The sequence below is a fragment of the Loxodonta africana genome, chromosome 18 (genome assembly GCF_030014295.1).
Source record: "Loxodonta africana isolate mLoxAfr1 chromosome 18, mLoxAfr1.hap2, whole genome shotgun sequence".
In the NCBI taxonomy this organism is placed as follows: Eukaryota; Metazoa; Chordata; class Mammalia; order Proboscidea; family Elephantidae; genus Loxodonta; species Loxodonta africana.
In genome coordinates, this window is record NC_087359.1 from 50,352,113 (window position 1) to 50,371,785 (window position 19,673).

General features: G+C 38.4%; 1 protein-coding gene across 20 annotated transcripts in view; it reads right to left on the bottom strand.

The window, feature by feature from the left end:
• BCAS3 (BCAS3 microtubule associated cell migration factor) overlaps positions 1 to 19,673 on the bottom strand; it is a 623,309-nt gene that overhangs the window by 525,187 nt on the left and 78,449 nt on the right. The gene's annotated exons all lie outside the window — the stretch shown is intronic.

The window sequence follows — 19,673 nt, forward strand, 5'->3', positions numbered from 1 at the left end:
ATATGCACACCCATGTTCATTGCAGCATTATTCACAATAGCAAAAAGATGGAAACAACCTAAGTGCCCATCAGCAGATGAATGGATAAACAAACTAGGGTACATACACACAATGGAATACTATGCAACGATAAAGGACAATGATGAATCTGCAAAACATCTCACAACATGGATGAATCTGGAGGGCATTATGCTGAGTGAAATAAGTCAATCATAAAAGGACAAAGAGACCTGTATGAGACCACTATTATAAAAACACATGAAAATGTTTCTATACATAAAACAACTATCTTTGATGGTTACGAGGGAGGGGAGGGGTGGGAAGGGAAAACACTAACTAGATAGTAAATAAGTGGTAACTTTAGTGAAGGGTAAGACAGTACACGAAGCTAGGGACGTCAGCACAATTTGACCAGGACAAAGTCATAGAAGCTTCACAGACACACCCAAACACCCTGAGAAACTGAGCTATTGGTCTAAGGGCTGGGAACCATGGTCTAGGGGGACATCTAGCTCAATTGGCATAACATAGTCTGTAAAGAAAATGTTCTACACCAGATTGTGGTGAATAAGGACTGGGTTCTTAAAAGCCTGCAAGCGGCCATCTAAGATACACCTACTGGTCCCATCGTGGCTGGAGCAAAGGAGAATAAGAAGACCAAAGACACAGGGAAAGATCAGTCTGAAGGACTAATGGACCACAGCTACCACAACCTCCACCAGCCTTAGCCCAGAAAAACTAGATGGTGCCTGGTTACCACCACCAACTGCTCTGGCAGGGATCACACTGGGGGGCTCCAGACAGAGTAGGAGAAAAATGTAGAACAAAATTCACATTCACAGAAAGCATATATATATATATATATACACACACACACACACATACACACACACATATACACACACACATACATATATACCAGGCTTGCTGTTCTGACAGAGACTGGCCCCCAGACACCCGTTTAACTAGGGACTGAAGTCACTCTTGAGCCTCAGCCAAAGATTAGGCAGGTCTATAGGGCCGACAATAACACAGGTGACAGATGTGCTTCATAGTTCAATCATATATATGAGACTAATGGGCACACCAGGCCAAAAGCAAAGACAAGAAGGCAGGAAAGAACAGGAAAACTGGACAAATGGGAACAGGGAACCTGGGGTGGAGAAGGCGAGAGTGTTGACACATTGCGGGGTTGGCAACCAATGTCACAAAACAATTTCCATATTAACTGTTTAATGAGAAACAAATTTGCTCTGTAAACTTCCACCTAAAGCACAACTAAAAAAAAAAAACTGCAACAGCATTTTAAAAATCTTTTGGTTTTTGCATCAATGTTCATGAGGGATATAACGACACATCAAAAAAATAATTCACCCTGATCAAGTGGGATTTATACCAGGTATGCAAGGCTGGTTTAATATCAGAAAAACCATTAATGTAATCCATCACATAAATAAAACAAAAGACAAAAACCACATGATCTTATCAATTGATGCAGAAAAGGCATTTGACAAAGTCCAACACCCATTCATGATAAAAACTCTTACCAAAATAGGAATTGAAGGAAAATTCCTCAACATAATAAAGGGCATCTATGCAAAGCCAACAGCCAATATCACTCTAAATGGAGAGAACCTGAAAGCATTTCCCTTGAGAACGGGAACCAGACAAGGATGCCCTTTATCACCACTCTTATTCAACATCGTGTTGGAAGTCTTAGCCAGGGCGATCAGGCTAGACAAAGAAATAAAAGGTATCCGGATTGGCAAGGAAGAAGTAAAGTTATCACTATTTGCAGATGACATGATTATATACACAGAAAACCCTAAGGAATCCTCCAGAAAACTACTGAAACTAATAGAAGAGTTTGGCAGAGTCTCAGGTTATAAAATAAACATACAAAAATCACTTGGATTCCTCTACATCAACAAAAAGAACACCGAAGAGGAAATAACCAAATCAATACCATTCACAGTAGCCCCCAAGAAGATAAGATACTTAGGAATAAATCTTACCAAGGATGTAAAAGACCTATACAAAGAAAACTACAAAGCTCTACTACAAGAAATTCAAAAGGACATACTTAAGTGGAAAACATACCTTGCTCATGGATAGGAAGACTTAACATAGTAAAAATGTCTATTCTACCAAAAGCCATCTATACATTTAACGCACTTCCGATCCAAATTCCAATGTCATATTTTAAGGGGATAGAGAAACAAATCACCAATTTCATATGGAAGGGAAAGAAGCCCCGGATAAGCAAAGCACTACTGAAAAAGAAGAAGAAAGTGGGAGGCCTCACCTTACCTGACTTCAGAACCTATTATACAGCCACAGTAGTCAAAACAGCCTGGTATTGGTACAACAACAGACACATAGACCAATGGAACAGAGTTGAGAACCCAGACATAGATCCATCCACGTATGAGCAGCTGATATTTGACAAAGGACCAGTGTCAATTAACTGGGGAAAAGATAGCCTTTTTAACAAATGGTGCTGGCATAACTGGATATCCATTTGCAAAAAAATGAAACAGGACCCATACCTCACACCATGCACAAAAACTAACTCCAAGTGGATCAAAGACCTAAACATAAAGACTAAAACGATAAAGATCATGGAAGAAAAAATTGGGACAACCCTAGGAGCCCTAATACAAGGTATAAACAGAATACAAAACATTACCAAAAATGATGAAGAGAAACCCGATAACTGGGAGCTCCTAAAAATCAAACACCTATGCTCATCTAAAGACTTCACCAAAAGAGTAAAAAGACCACCTACAGATTGGGAAAGAATTTTCAGCTATGACATCTCCGACCAGCGCCTGATCTCTAAAATCTACATGATTCTGTCAAAACTCAACCACAAAAAGACAAACAACCCAATCAAGAAGTGGGCAAAGGATATGAACACACATTTCTCTAAAGAAGATATTCAGGCAGCCAACAGATACATGAGAAAATGCTCTCGATCATTAGCCATTAGAGAAATGCAAATTAAAACTACGATGAGATTCCATCTCACACCAGCAAGGCTGGCATTAATCCAAAAAACACAAAATAATAAATGTTGGAGAGGCTGCGGAGAGATTGGAACTCTCATACACTGCTGGTGGGAATGTAAAATGGTACAATCACTTTGGAAATCTATCTGGCGTTATCTTAAACAGTTAGAAATAGAACTACCATACAACCCAGAAATCCCACTCCTAGGAATATACCCTAGAGATACAAGAGCCTTCATACAAACAGATACATGCACACCCATGTTTATTGCAGCTCTGTTTACAATAGCAAAAAGTTGGAAGCAACCAAGGTGTCCATCAACGGATGAATGGTTAAATAAATTGTGGTATATTCACACAATGGAATACTACGCATCGATAAAGAACAGTGACGAATCTCTGAAACATTTCATAACATGGAGGAACCTGGAAGGCATTATGCTGAGCGAAATGAGTCAGAGGCAAAAGGACAAATATTGTATAAGACCACTATTATAAGATCTTGAGAAACAGTAAACCTGAGAAGAACACATACTTTTGTGGTTACGAGGGGGGGAGGGAGGGAGGGTGGGAGAGGGTTTTTTTATTGATTAATCAGTAGATAAGAACTGCTTTAGGTGAAGGGAAAGACAACACTCAATACATGGAAGGTCAGCTCAATTGGACTGGACCAAAAGCAAAGAAGTTTCCGGGATAAAATGAATGCTTCAAAGGTCAGCGGAGCAAGCACGGGGGTCTGGGGAGCATGGTTTGCGGGGACTTCTAAGTCAATTGGCAAAATAATTCTATTATGAAATCATTCTGCATCCCACTTTGAAATGTGGCGTCTGGGGTCTTAAATGCTAACAAGCAGCCATCTAAGATGCAGCAATTGGTCTCAACCCACCTGGAGCAAAGAAAAATGAAGAACACCAAGCCCACATGACAACTAAGAGCCCAAGAGACAGAAAGGGCCACATGAACCAGAGACCTACATCATCCTGAGACCAGAAGAACTAGTTGGTGCCCGGCCACAACTGATGACTGCCCTGACAGGGAGCTCAGCAGAGTACCCCTGAGGGAGCAGGAGATCAGTGGGATGCAGACCCCAAATTCTCATAAGAAGACCAAACTTAATGGTCTGACTGAGACTGGAGGAATCCCGGCGGCCATGCTCCCCAGACCTTCAGTTGACACAGGACAGGAACCATCCCCGAAGACAACTCATCAGAAATGAAAGGGACTGGTCAGCGGGTGGGAGAGAGATGCTGATGAAGAGTGAGCTAATTATATCGGGTGGACACTTGAGATTGTGTTGGCAACTCTTGTCTGGAGGGGGGATGGGAGGATAGAGAGAGAGGGAAACCGGCAAAATTGTCAAGAAAGGAGAGACTGAAAGGGCTGACTCAAGACGGGGAGAGTAAGTGGGAGTAGGGAGTGAGATGTATGTAAACTTATATGTGACAGACTGATTGGATTTGTAAACGTTCACTTGAAGCTTAATAAAAGTTATTATAAAAAAAAAAAAATCTTTTGGTTTTTGTTTTGTTGGCAGCAAAATACTTGCAGACCACATATTTGACAAGAGATTCATATCTAGAATACATAAAGTACTCTCAAAACTCAACAGTAAAAAAAATCTAATTAGAAAAGGGGCAAAATAAATGAAGAGACATTTTATTGAAAAGAATATATAGATGGCAAATAAGCACATGAGAAGATGTTCAACATTACTAGCCATTGGGGAAACATAAATTAAGGTCACAATGAGACACCACTAAACACCAACTAGAATAGCTAAAACAAGAAACTGTGACATTACAAATGTTACAAAAATAGAGAAACTAAGCTGTTGGAAATGGAAAATGGTACCATCACTTGGGAAAACAGTATGTCAGTTTCTTAGAAAACTAAATATGCATTTACCATACAACCCAGAAATCACAGTTTTGGGTATTTATCCCAGAGAAATAAAAATGCATGTCCACATAAAACCACTACACAAATGTTCACAGCAGGCTCATTTTTTTAACAGTCAGACGTCCTTTGACAGATGAATGGTTAAACAAACTGTGGTACATTCCCTACTGTGATGGTTAAGATTTTGTCAACTTGGCTAGGCCATGATTCTCAGTGTTTTGGTAGTTGTATAATGTTGTGAACACTTTCCTGTTGAAATGTGGTATGTGATCGCCCCCATGATGGAATCTACTGAGTGGTACCGACAGGGGTGGGGCCTGTGGTGGCTCACTGCCCCCTCAAGCCTTCATCTCTCTGCCTTCTGCCATCTACTTCCTTCCTGCTTGCCTTGCAAAGGTGGTTGACTTGTTCTCGTTTCAGCAGCTGTCTCTTGTCTGACCTCTGGTTCTTGGTACTTGAGCTAGCAGCTTACCTGTCCATCTTGGGATTCACCAATCTTCACCACCTGCAAGCAAGACTCCTGCTCCCCGACCTGCCTATCTTGGGTTCACCAGCCCCTGCAGCTAAGTGACTCAGGAGAAACCTTGGGTCTTGCCTGCCGACCTTGGGGATTCCTCGATCGTCACAACCTGTGAGCGGGATCCCTGCTCCTCAACCTGCTCATCCTGGATTCACCAGCTTCTGAGGCTCTGTGAATTGGGAAAGGACTGTATCCTGATCCAAGGACTTGGGACGTTCCAACCCGTACAATTGCGTGAGCTGTTTCCTTAATATAAATCTCTCTATATATTTATACGCATTACTGGCTTTGCTTCTCTAGAGAATCCAGCCTAAGACACCAACCAAGGAGTACCACTCAGCACTATAAAGGAACCATTTACACACAAAAAACTGGGATGGACCTCGAGGGCATTATGCTAAGTGAAAAATTCCATTTCAAAAGGTCATCTATTATATAATTCTATTTATATACCAATCTTGAAATGTCAAAATTATTAAAAAGATGGAGAATAGCTTAATGGCTGCCAAGCATGAAGGATGGTGGAAGAAAAGGCAGTATGACTATAAACGGGTAGTATGAAGATTTTTGTGGTGATGGAATAGTTCTCTATCTTATTTGCAGTGGTCGTTACACAAATCTACACCTGAGATAAAATGGCGTCGAACTATACACACACATTGTACCAATGTCAATTTCCTGTGATTCTCCATAATTATCAAAAAAAAAAAAAAAAACTGCTTGCTAGAATTGATCTGTTAGTGTTTTTCTGTAATATTAAACAAGTTCATTTTTGCTCTCCCTACAATGTAACTGCACACTCCTTCCCCCTCCACCCTATATTTTCTGTGTCCATTCAACCAGCTCCTGTCCCCTTCTGCCATCTCATCTTGCCTCCAGACAGGAGCTGCCCATTTAGTCTCAAGTTTTATCTACTTGAGCTAAGAAGCCCACTCTTCACCAGTTTCATTTTATGTCTTATAGTCCACTCTTTGTCTAAAGACTTGGCTTTGGGAATGGTTTTAGTTCTGGGTTAACAGGGAGTCTGGGGGCCATGTTTTCTGTGGTCCCTCCAGTCTCATTCAGACCAACAAGACTGATCTTTTTACTAGAATTTGAGTTTTGCACCCCACTTTTCTCCCGCTTCATCAGGGACTCTCTGTTGTGTTCCCTGTCAGGGTAGTCACTGGTGGTAGCTGATAGGGTCTCTGGTTTATGTGGCCCTTTCTGTCTCTCGGGCTCATATCTTCCTTATGTCTTTGTTGTTCTTCATTCTCCTTTGCTCCAGGTGGGTTGGGACCAATTAATGCATCTCACATGGTCACTCCCTAGCTTTTAGGACCCCAGCCACCACTTACCAAAGTGGGAGCCAAAACATTTTCTTAATAAACTTTTGTTATACTAATTCACCGAGACGTCCCCTGAAACCATGGTCCCCAGAACCCCACCCCTGCTACTCTGTCCCTTGAAGCTTATAACATTCAATGTTCTAATAAGAAGTCTACAAGATTTTTAAACAAATTTATTACTATGTGTTGAGAAAGGATCAAGAATATGCTTGTTCAAATATTAATTTACTATGGATTGTGTGCTGTTATCCCTGCTAACAAATTAATCAGATTTCACAATTAACAATATGACTTTTGATCCAAGTACAAGTTACAAATTAACTGGTCCAAAGCCTACAATATTTATGTTCCAAATTAATTATAACTGAACTTCATCTAAACAAGGCCAAATCTTCACTCCTACATACTTTACTAGGTATAACGTGAAAATGTCTCACATCAATAACTTCACCTTCAACAATACCTATTTTCCTTCTCCTTCCTGGTCTTTACAAGGTTTTTACAGCTTGCACCTGAATTATAAACACTGTTTTGATATTTTGATGAATGGAACATCATGTCTTTAAAATGCAAATAATACTGGCAAGAATAGTTTGATTGTTTTGCTTTTTTCAAACCTGAATTGAAGGACTCCATTTGTTTCCACTGACCTAGTAGGGTATATCAGTCCAGCAGACTTTGCTCCACAGAAGGCCAACCAGCTGACACCAAAGATTTATATTGTTCAGGGATACTCAGAGAAGATAAGCCAAGCAAAATTTTTAAACTACAAAATAAAAGCCCTAACTTGAGGGCAGCATGACCTCCAAAGCACCTACTATCCACAAAAAGAAAAACCATACAAGCAGAAAAGACTAGAGACTACAATAAACAAATATTAACAAAACCTCCATATTTAAGGCATGTCTTAAAGTAAAAAAGATTTTAATTTCAGATTTAGAAAACTATGCAATAAAATGTTAACTCTGTGTTAAATAATTATACTGTATACAGTTTGAATAAAAATTTCTAAAGTGTTAGTATAAAAATTCTACCATCTCATGAACAATGTAGCTATTAACCTGATTTTTCATCCAGTATTTGTTTATAAGTAGCAGCATGTACTCTCCATGATGCCTAATGGAGTCATCACCCTCGTATAACATAATCCTCCAAATTGTAGAGGATTAACTTTTTATATATAAAATTGTGTATTTATTTGCATGCAGAATAAGAAGAATGACGTTACACACACCTGTTCTACAGCATTTAACAGAATGCAGCACAATGATTGAAATGAAAAGCGGCTAGCCAAATCCATCAAATATAAAAACTATTGCAATCCTGTTGCAAAGTCCTTTTGTTAAACTCCTTTTATTCTAAATCCTTTTAATTCTGTCCTATAACACTAAAACATTTATAAAAAGCTTAAAATCCTAATAAATCGCACAATTAAAGTAATGAAAATGGGCTGGCCCACCAACTCACAAACTCCTCTCCCACTCAACAAAATTCAAAACAGCCTGCATGTCAGAAAATGTTAAATAATATCCCCACTATGCACACCTTTGTACATTCATTTAAACCAAAGAAATTAAGCTTTCAGCCTTTAAGATTTTCAAGACTGCAAGCAGAAACCACTTGTGCCTGGGTCCAAACCCAGATCTAGAGGCAAATAAAGATCCAACTGATAATGAAATATTCCAACTTCACACTTACAATGTTAAGGATGGTATCTTGAATATAAAGATCTTATACCAAAGCATGCTAACAGAAATTTATTTTTCCTGACAAAGTCTTTTGTAGAAAAAATTCACTTTATCAGCTAAACCATTCCCAAGTCTTCATTTTTTTATTTCACTAAAAATATTTTCTTAAAAAAAAAAAATTTAATTCATCCATTTGTCCATGTCCAATCTTACTTACAGAGTCTGCCAATGTGAGTTTTCTAGTTGTAGTCAATTTTGCGGGGATCTAAATTTTGACCAGAAAGTTTGATTCTATCACTTGTAGTCAAATAAATTTTATTGTGTGTAATTTTAGATTCTGTCAGTTTTCTTTTGTGCTACACATTTCAAACAATAATCTCCACTAAAAACTGAATAATCTCCATATTTATTTCTTACCTAAAACCAAAGAAATGTGAGCAATTTTTTGAGACAGAAAAGAGAAGAATGAAGTGAACATGAGATGAAGAAAGAAATAGGAAAACAGGCAGCTGCCGAGGATGCAGGCACCACCAACCAACCACAAGAAAGCAAACAGGACGTGAATCTTATTGTCTTGAATTGTTTTACCTACATATGATCAGCAAAGAAGTCTTTGCCATTTGCCTCAAATACCCAAAATGTATATACACATTTCAGTCTCCACAGTGACTTCAGTAAGTTTAAAATATTAAAAAAATACATTTTTTTCAAAATTGCTGGTTTCACCACCTTCCTGCAAAGCTTATATGTTAAGTATATGAAGCATCTATTAACTTTTTTTTTTTTTATTAACATTTAGAGGCATCCTATTATTTCACTTTGATGATCAGGCCCTTTGTGCTCTTCCACAGATCAGACTCATCAAATGTTAATAAGAACCAAATCCGAAACTTCCATTTCACAGATTAACCCATAACCATTGTCGCCGAGTTGATTCCAACTCATATTGACCCTATATTACACAGATTAGTAAATGGATGTTGAGAGATTTAAAAAGTTGTCCAAGTTGTTGTGATACTAAATGCCACATCTGAACCTGAAAGCCATCCCAGAATTCTTTCCTCTGCTACTCTTGCTAACAGAAAAGAGCTGTTCTGAGAAAAAAATACATCACTAATGCCTTCTGCAAAGTATAAATAATATTAATAAAGGCTAACATATTTAATCCCTTAGTGTTTTAATGCTCTCATCTGTAAAAGGGAGATAATTACCAATACCACCCACAGAATTGTTGAGAGGATTAAAAAATATACTATATGCAAAGGACTAAGAATGGTGCTAGAACATGGTAAGAACTCAATAAACTTGCAATTAAACTTTATGGAGTTAGAGGTGATGACAACTCTAATATGTTGAATCCATTCATTTTTCTGGTAAAAAATTCTCTTCACATCCTTGACTCTTTTCTCACTCTCCTTGCCTAACTCTCTCTACCTTGCTCACTTCTGCACCCACGCTGGCCTCATTACTATGCCTCAAAACGCCAAGCATACTCCTGCTTCAGGAACATTGCACATGCTGCCCTCTCTGCGTGGAAATGCTCAGTTATCTCCTAGTTAGCAGCATGGCTCTCTTCTATCGTGTACACTTTTTTCGGGGTTCGAACCGCCACACTTTTAGTTCAGCCAAGCACTTAAAATGGGGCTTCCTTATACTTTTTTAGATCTCCTCAAATATTCCCTAATCAGAGAGGCATTCAAGACCACCCCATCACTCTCTAGTTATCTTGATTTTTTTTTCTTCATAGCACTTATCAGAGCCTACATAATGCATATTCGACTGTTGATTTCCACCACTCCTCTGTCAGTGTGTTGTACTGTGGTGACTTGCATGTTACTGTGATGCTGAAAGCTAGGCCACCAGTATTTCAAATATCAGCAGGGTCACACATGGTGGACAGGTTTCAGCTGAGCTTCTAGACTAAGACAGACTAGGAAGAGGGACCTGGAGATTTACTTCTAAAAAATTGGCCAGTAAAAAACCTTATGATTAGCAGCAGAACATTGTCTGGTATAGTGCTAGAAGATAAGCCCCTCAGGCTGGAAGGCAATCAAAATACAAATGGGGAAGAGCTGCCTCCTCAAAGTAGAGTCAACCTTAATGATGTGGATGGAGTCAAGTTATCGGTACCTTCATTTCCCGATGTGGTACGACTCAAAATGAGAATAGCTGCAAAAATCCATTAATAATCGGAATGTGGAATACATGATGTATGAATCTAGAAAACTGGAACTTGTCAAAAGTGAAACAGAATGCATAAAGACCCAGATAGTCATTAGTGAGCTGAAATGCACTGGTATTGGCCATTTTGAACTGGACAACCATATGATCTACTACACCAGAAATGACAAATTGAAGAGGAATGGTATCATATTCATCATCAAAAAGAACATTTCAAGATTATTCCTGAAGTATAACCCTGTCAGAGATAGGATAATATCCATATGCCTACAAGGAATACCAGTTAATACAACTATCATTCAAATTTACGCACCAACCACTAAGGGTAAAGACAAAGAAACCGAAGATTTTTACCAACTTGTGCAGTCTGAAATTGATCAAACATGCAACCAAGACGTGCTGATAATTACGGGTAATTGGAATTAAAAAGCTGGAAACAAAGAGGGATCAATAGTTGGAAAATATGGCCTTGGTGATAGAAATGATGCTAGAGATCTCATGGTAGAATTTTTTAAGAACAACAACTTCTTCATTGCAAATACCTATTGTGAACGACATAAATGGTGACTATACACATGAACCTCACCAGATGGAATACACAGGAATCAAATCAACTACATCTGTGAAAAGAGACAATGGAGAAGTTCAATATCATCAGTCTGAATAAGGCCAGGGGCCAACTGCGGAACAGACCATCAATTGTTCATATGCAAATTCAAGTCAAACCAGAAAATAATTAGAGAAGTCTATGAAAGCTAAAATAGGACTTTGAGTATATTCCACCTGAATTTAGACCATCTCAAGAACAGATTTAAACTGAATGCTTCAAGGGTCAGCGAGGCAAGGGCAGGGGTTTGGGGACTATGATTTCAGAGGACATCTAAGTCAATTGGCAAAATAAATTCTATTAAGAAAACATTCTGCATCCCACTTTGAAGTGTGGCATCTGGGATCTTAAATGCTAACAAGCAGCCATTTAAGATGCATCAATTGGTCTCAACCCACCTGGATCAAAGGAGAATGAAGAACGCCGAGGTCACAAGATAATTATGAGCCTAAGAGACAGAAAGGGCCACGTGAACTAGAGACTTACATCATCCTGAGACCAGAAGAGCTAGATGGTGCCCGGCCACAACAGATGACTGCCCTGACAGGGAGCACAACAGAGAACCTCTGCGGGAGCAGGAGAACAGTGGGATGCAGACCCCAAATTCTCATAAAAAGACCAGACTTACTGGTCTGACTGAGACTAGAGGAATCCCGGTGGCCATGCTCCCCAGACCTTCTGTCAGCACAAGACAGGAACCATTCCCGAAGACAACTCATCAGACATGGAAGGGACTGGACAATGGGTTGGAGAGAGATGCTGATGAGGAGTGAGCTACTTGTATCAGGTGAACACCTGAGACTGTGTTGGCATCTCCTGTCTGGAGGGGAGATGGGAGGGTAGAGAGGGTTAGAAACTGGCAAAACGGTCATGAAAGGAAAGATGGAAGGAGGGAGCGGGCTGACACATTTGGCGGGGAGTAAAAGGGAGTATGTAGTAAGGTGTATATAAGTTTATATGTGAGAGACTGACTTGATTTGTAAACTTTCACTTAAAGCACAATAAAAATTATTTATAAAAAAAGAAGAAGAGATTTGCCGCATTGAACACTAATGACCAAACAACAGACGAGTTGTGGAATGACACCAAAGACATCACACATAAAGAAAGCAAAAGGTCATTAAGATAGGAAAGAAAGACAAGGCTAAAATGGATGTTAGTATAGGCTTTGAAACTTGCTCTAGAATGTAGAGAAAAAAAAGCAAAAGGAAGAGATGATGACGTAAAAGAGTTGAACAGCAGATTTCAAAGGGCAACGCCAGAAGACAAAGTAAAGTATTATAATTAAATTTGCAAAGACTTGGAGTTAGAAAACCAAAAGGAAGAACACCCTTGGCATTTCACAAGTGAAGGAACTGAAGAAAAAACCCAAGCCTCAAGTTGCAATATTTAAAGATTCTTAGGGAAAAAAAAAAATTGAATGATGCAGGAAGCATCAAAGAAGATAGAAAGAATGCACTGAAGGTGTTGACAAAAAACAAGGCTCCAGGAATTCATTGAATGCCAGATGCAGAACTGGAAGTGCTCGTGTGTCTATGCCAAGAAATTTGGATGACAGCTACCGACTGGAAGAGATTCACGTTTGTGTCCATTCCAAAGAAGGTGATCTAACAGAATACAGAAATTATTGAAAAATATCATTAGTATCATACACAATTAAAATTTTGCTGGAGATCATTCGAAAGCAGTTGCAGCAGTACATTGACAAGAACTGCCAGAAATTCAAGCCAGATCCAGAACAGGACATAGAAGGAGGGATGTCATTGCTGATGTCAGATGGATCTTGGCTGAAAGCAGAGAATACGACAAAAAAGTTTACCCGTGTTTTATTGACTATGCAAAGGCATTTGACCGTGTGGATCATAACAAATTATGGATAACATTGCAAAGAATGGGAATTCCAGAACACTTAACTGTGCTTATGTGGAACCTGTACCTGTACCATGAGGAACAACAGACCAAGAGGCAGTTGTTCAAACAAAACAACGGGATACTATATGGTTTAAAATTAGGAAAGGTGTGCATCAGGGTTATATCCTTTTACCACACTTATTCGGTCTGTATGCTGAGCAAATAATCTGAGAAGCTGGACTATACGAAGAAGAACGTGGCATCAGGATTGGAGGAAGACTCATTAACAACCTGCTATACGCAGATGATACAACTTTGTTTGCTGAAAGCAAAGAGAACCTGAAGCACTTATGGATGAAGGCCAAAGAATACAGCCGTCAGTATGGATTGCACCTCACCATAAAGAAAAAAATTCTCACGGCTGGACCTGTAAGCAACATCATGATAAACAGAGAAAAGACTGAAGTTGCCAAGGATTTCATTTTTACTTGCATCCACAATCAACAGCTATGGAAGCTGCGGTCAAGAAACCAAACAACTTCCTGCATTGCGCAAATCTGCTGCAGAAGACCTCTTTAAAGTGTTAAAAAGCAAAGATGTCACTTTGAGGACTAAGGTGTGCCCGACCCAAATCATGGTATTTCCAATCATCGCATATGCATACCAAAGCTGGACAATGAATAATGAGGACTGAAGAAGAACTGACGCCTTTGAAGTATGGTGTTGGTGAAGAATATTGAATATATATCATGGACTGCAAGAAGAATGAACAAATCTCTCTCAGAAGAAGTACAACCAGAATTCTCCTTAGAGGCAAGGATGGTGAGACTTCATCTCATGTACTTTAGATATGTTATCAGGAGGGACCAGTCCCTGGAGAAGAACGTCATGCTTGATAAAGCTGCAGTTCAGCAAAAAAAGAGGAAGACCCTCAATGAGATGGAATAGCACAGTGGCTACAAGAGTGGGTTCAGGCATACCAATTGTGAGGATGGCGGTGTTTCACTCTGTTGTACCTAGGATCACTATGAGTTGGAACCTATGCGACAGCACCTAACAACAACATTGTTGATTTATTTATCGGTCTCAGCACTCTCAAATGTCTACTCAATGTTCATAACAGCTTTATTCATAATAGCTCGAAACTATATTCAACCCAAATTTCATCAACAGAAAAACACATAAACTGTAGTGTATTCAAGGACTACTACTCAGCAATAAAAAGGAAAGATGTACTGATAAATGCAACAATATCAAGAACAGGGAAAACTATTCTTTCTGAGGCAAAAGAAATAAGAACAGTAGATGCCCTGTGAAGGTGAGAAGGGTCACTGGGAGAAGACACAAAGAGAACTCTCTGGGGTGATGGAAATATTCTTTATCTTTATAGGGGTATGAACTACAAGAGTAGATGCATCTGTCAAAACCCATCAAACCGTCTAAAACGTCAATCTGTGCACTTCTCAATTGTAAATTACACCTGAATTTAAAATTTTAAGCAAATAAAAAATATGTTCAATGGAAAAGGATATAAAATTGTACATATTACATTAATACTGGTTGATTAGAGTGGTAATGCTAGAGCTTTTTCCTTTTTTAACCAAAATATGACAAAATATTAATAGTCTAGAGGAAGGGCATGCAGGTATTTATTATTTTACTCTTTCAACCTACCTGAACATGTACAAAATTTTCAAAATAAAAAGTTGGGAAACAAAACAATAGAAAGTAATCCAATTCATTCATAATGGCAATTAATTCAACTGCCAATACTACAACATAAAGGGTTAACTAACAAGTTTTAACCTGACCTGTCTGGAGAAATGTTTCCTTAAAAAACAGCTTACTGGTCTCTATTTTTTTAACTGATTTTTCACTGATGAACTACAAACAAAAATACAAATGTCTAACCCACACAAACGCCAAATAATGTTGTCATTTGTCTATGACTATTGCCCATGATTATACTGAATTTTTTACATATTTCCGGTCATATCATACGTGGATATTTCACATTTGCAAGAGACACATATCATATATATTTTTACATTCTGCTATATAGTCTTTTTTCCTCCTTTTTTCTCTTATTTCCAAGTAACCAATATTAATATCCCAAAATTACTTCTATAATTTTATCCATTCAATCACAAGCAAAATATATGAACTGTTAAATATAGCAGAGATTTTTTAGATATTTGTTTTACAAAATGAGATCAAAGTATACACATTTATTTCCATCTTATTTTTATCACTCAATACATCATGTAAATCCCTCCAGGTCAACAAATATACATCTAACTCATTTTTTAATATCTGCATAATATTTCAAGGTATGGCTATAACACAATTTACTTAACCATTCCTACTGATGTGCATTCAGGTTGTCAGACCACAGACATTCTTGTGAATATATTCTTCTGTACTGGTACTTTTGTTCCTATAAAACAGGCTTTTAAAAGAGAAATTGCTAAGCCAAAGGACATGTGTGGAATTGCTAGATGTACTTAACTTTAATAAGTATTACTGAGTTACTTTCCTAAAATGTTTTTAAAATTCACGTTCCCCCCAAAACTTATAAGAATATACTCATGGCTGCAAAAAGATCATTGTCCAACTGCAGGCCTCCTGCTACATTTACAGTCAGTGCTTGGCCTCTACTCAAAAACAAGAGGTTCTCTCCCCTCTTATGGATTATCTGTGTCCCCCCAAAGATATGTTAAAGTCCTAACTCCCAGTACCTGTGAAAGTGACCTTGCTTGGAAACGCAGTCTTTGAAAATGTTATCAGTTAACATGAGGTCATACTAGAGTGGATCCTAATATGAGTGGTGTCTTTATAAAACGGAAGAGACACAGAGGGAAGATGGCCACGTGAAGATGGGGCAGAGATTTAGAGTAATGCATCCACAAGCCCAGGAACTGCAAGGACTGCCAGCTGCCACCAGAATCTAGGAGAAAGGTATGAACAGCTTCTCCCTCAGAAGGAATCAACAGAGCCGACACCCTGATTTTGGACTCCTGGCCTTCAGAACCGTGAGAAAACAAATTTCTATTCTTATAAGCCACCCGATTTGTGGTATTTTGTTAGAGCTGCCCTAGGAAACTAAAGTATCCCTCATTTATTTTTTCATCTATCATTTTATTATTTGTATGGACTTAATGGGTTTCTATTTTTAAATGGTTCATAATTTATTATTAAACTTAATTACTTTGTGGGAGTGCCTTCAACATGGCTCCTGTGTCCATGAGAAATGCCCCATCTTTTTTTTTCTTTTAAACAATAAACAACATGTTTGTTTAAAGTGTAAAAAAAAAAAGAATATACTCACATCAACACTAAGAATTATGACTCATGGAAAATTTCTTTGGTAATCTTACATATGGACATTTCTTTTCTACTACATTCCTAAATTGTAAATGTTGCAGCCCTTTAAAGAACATGTCTAACATCTTCAATGCAAGTTTTTGAACTTCAGCTTGCTACATGCCTTAACTGCATTATTTAATATAGAGTTCTGACCATATTCCAGATGTCTAGGAACTTTTCTGGCACCAATTCTACAAGGGAGTAATGCTTTATATTGTACTACATTTCTATGCTCACCCAGCCACATCTCATCTACCCTCCTCATATTTAAGCAAACTCTCTGTGGCCCACTTCTCATCATATGATACAACTGCCCATAAAGAGCTCTAAAAAAGAAAGAGAATAATATAAAATGAAAAACCGCAACAACGAAAAGGCAGAATTAACCCCAAACTGTACATATGACATTATCTCACAGTTTATATGAATATGGAACCTCTATACAGATTCTAGGAAAAATACATTTAGTTTATAAGAAACATGCCCAGGAAGAGAAGGCAAAGAAGTTTATGATGAGAGAGCTCCGTTATAGGCTAGCCCCTAGTCTTCTTTCTAGTAGAGACAAAAGGAATTTACCTTCACTAAACCCTGGTGGCATAGTGGTTAAGTGCTACGGCTATGAACCAAAGGGTCGGCAGTTCAAATCCGCCAGGCACTCCTTGGAAACTCTATGGGGCAGTTCTACTCTGTCCAATAGGGTCGCTGTGAGTAGGATTCAACTCAATGGCTCTGGATTTGGTTTTTTTTTTTAAGTTAATATCTTTCTATTACGAGAACAGAAGTAAAATTGCATTAGCAAAACCCTTAGGACGCTTACGAAAAATCTGTATTTTACGTAATACTTATGCATGCACTTAAGGACATGATATTTAACTGCCATAACATGTTAAACATTAATTTAGAATTTCCAAAAGACCAACTAACATGTTTTCTATTCTCAAGAATTGATAGGAGCAGAAGCAATATAGTAAACAGAAATAACGCAGGATTTGAATTCATACAGACATGGACTTCAAAACCCATTCTTGCAACTAACTGGTCTTTAACCATAATTCTATACTTTAGTTGCCACAACCGTAAACTGAAAATAATATCTATCTTATACACAGCAAGTGCTCAATAAAAAACCCATAAATGGTAGCTATTATCATAACCTAGGAAAGCCCATAGTGGTTAAGTGCTACAGCTGTTAACCAAAAGGTCATCAGTTTGAATCCACCAGGCACTCCTTGGAAACTCTATGGGGCAGTTCTACTCTGTCCCAAAGGGTCACTATGAGTCGAAATCAACTCGACAGCAATGGGTTTGGCTTTTTTTGGTTATTATCATAACCTAAGGTGAAATGAAGGAGAATTGATGTGAAACGGTAGTGAAACATATAACACTTTAACTATAAGCTCAAATATAGCAGGCAAGTAATTATTCAGCAATAATTATAGACCTCACACTGTGATACGAACTATTTGAAAGGATGTAGCAGATAAATAAAAGTATTTTTTTATTAACTTTTATTGAGCTTCAAGTGAACGTTTACAAATCAAGTCAGACTGTCACATATAAGTTTATATACACCTTACTCCATACTCCCACTTGCTCTCCCCCTAATGAGTCAGCCCTTCCAGTCTCTCCTTTCATGACAATTTTGCCAGCTTCCAACTCTCTCTATCCTCCCATCCCCCCTCCAGACAGGAGATGCCAACACAGTCTCAAGTGTCCATCTGATATAATTAGCTCACTCTTCATCAGCATCTCTCTCCTACCCACTGTCCAGTCCCTTTCCTGTCTGATGAGTTGTCTTTGGGAATGATTCCTGTCCTGTGCCAACAGAAGGTTTGGGGACCATGACCGCCGGGATTCCTCTAGTCTCAGTTAGACCATTAAGTATGGTCTTTAAATAAAAGTATTTTTAAAGGCATCTCTCTTCAGCAGGAAGTTCTGGGCTACTTTAAAAAACTAGTACACATCAAATAATAAGAACGAAAAGTAAATGGTAGGCACCTAAAAAGGTCAGAGAGATCACCTTTGCTTGGTTGATCAGAAAAGTTTCATGGAGAATGTCAAATTAGAGTTGGTCCTTGGAGGATAAGAATATTTAAATAGGGAGACTAAAGAAAATAAAGCACAGAGACAGGAAAATACAAATGAATTAATGTATGCTCAAAGTCCAGGTAAAATAATAAATGACTTATTAAATTGACTCATGAAAAATAAAGTTGATGAGGTAGGACTGGCCTATATTTTAACATTAAAACGGAGTCAATTTGGAACTAAAGGTGATAGACAACCAACCCTTAGTTAAAAAAACAGTAATAAATATATATACACACACCCATGCGTGCTTTATTGCGCTTTGCAGATATCACTTTTTTTTTTTTTTTTACAAAATGAAGGTTTGTGGCATTCCTGCATCGGGCAAGTTTATCAGGGCCATTTATCTCTGTGTCACATTTTGGTAATTTTCACAATACTTCAAAATTTTTCATTATTATTATATCTGTTATGGTGATCTGTGATTAGTGATCTCTGATGTTGCTATTGTAATTGTTTTGGGGCGCCACAAACTGCACCTATATAAGATGGCGAACTTAATAAACCTTATGTGTGTTCTGACTGCTCCCATCTCTCTCCCTCTCCTGGGGCCTCCCTATTCCTTGAGACATGACAATATTGAAATTAGGCCAAACAACCCCACAATGGCCTCTAAGTGTTCAAGTGAAAGGAAGAGTCACACGCCTCTCACTTTAAATCAAAACCTAGAAATCATTAAGCTTAGTGAGGAAGGCATGCTGAAAGCCAAGACCGGCCGAAAATTAAGCTTCTTGTGCCAAACAGTTAGGCAAGTTGTGAACACAAAGGAAAAGTTCTTGAAGGAAATTAAAAGTGCTACTCCAGCGAACACACAAATGATAAGAAAGCTAAACAGCCTTATTGCTGATACGGAGAAAGTTTTAGTGGTGTGGATAGAAGATCAAACCAGCCACAACATTCCCTTAATCCAGAGCAAGGTCCTAACTCTCTTCAATTCTATGAAAGCTGAGAGAGGTGGGGAAGCTGCAGAAGAGAAGTATGAAGCCAGCAGAGGTGGGCTCATGAGGCCTAAGGACAGAAGCCATCTCCACAGTATAAAGTGGAGAAGCACCAAGTGCTAATGTAGAAGCCACAGCAAGTTATTCAGAAGATCTAAAAATGGAAACCCTGGTGGATGAAGGCGGCTCCACTAAA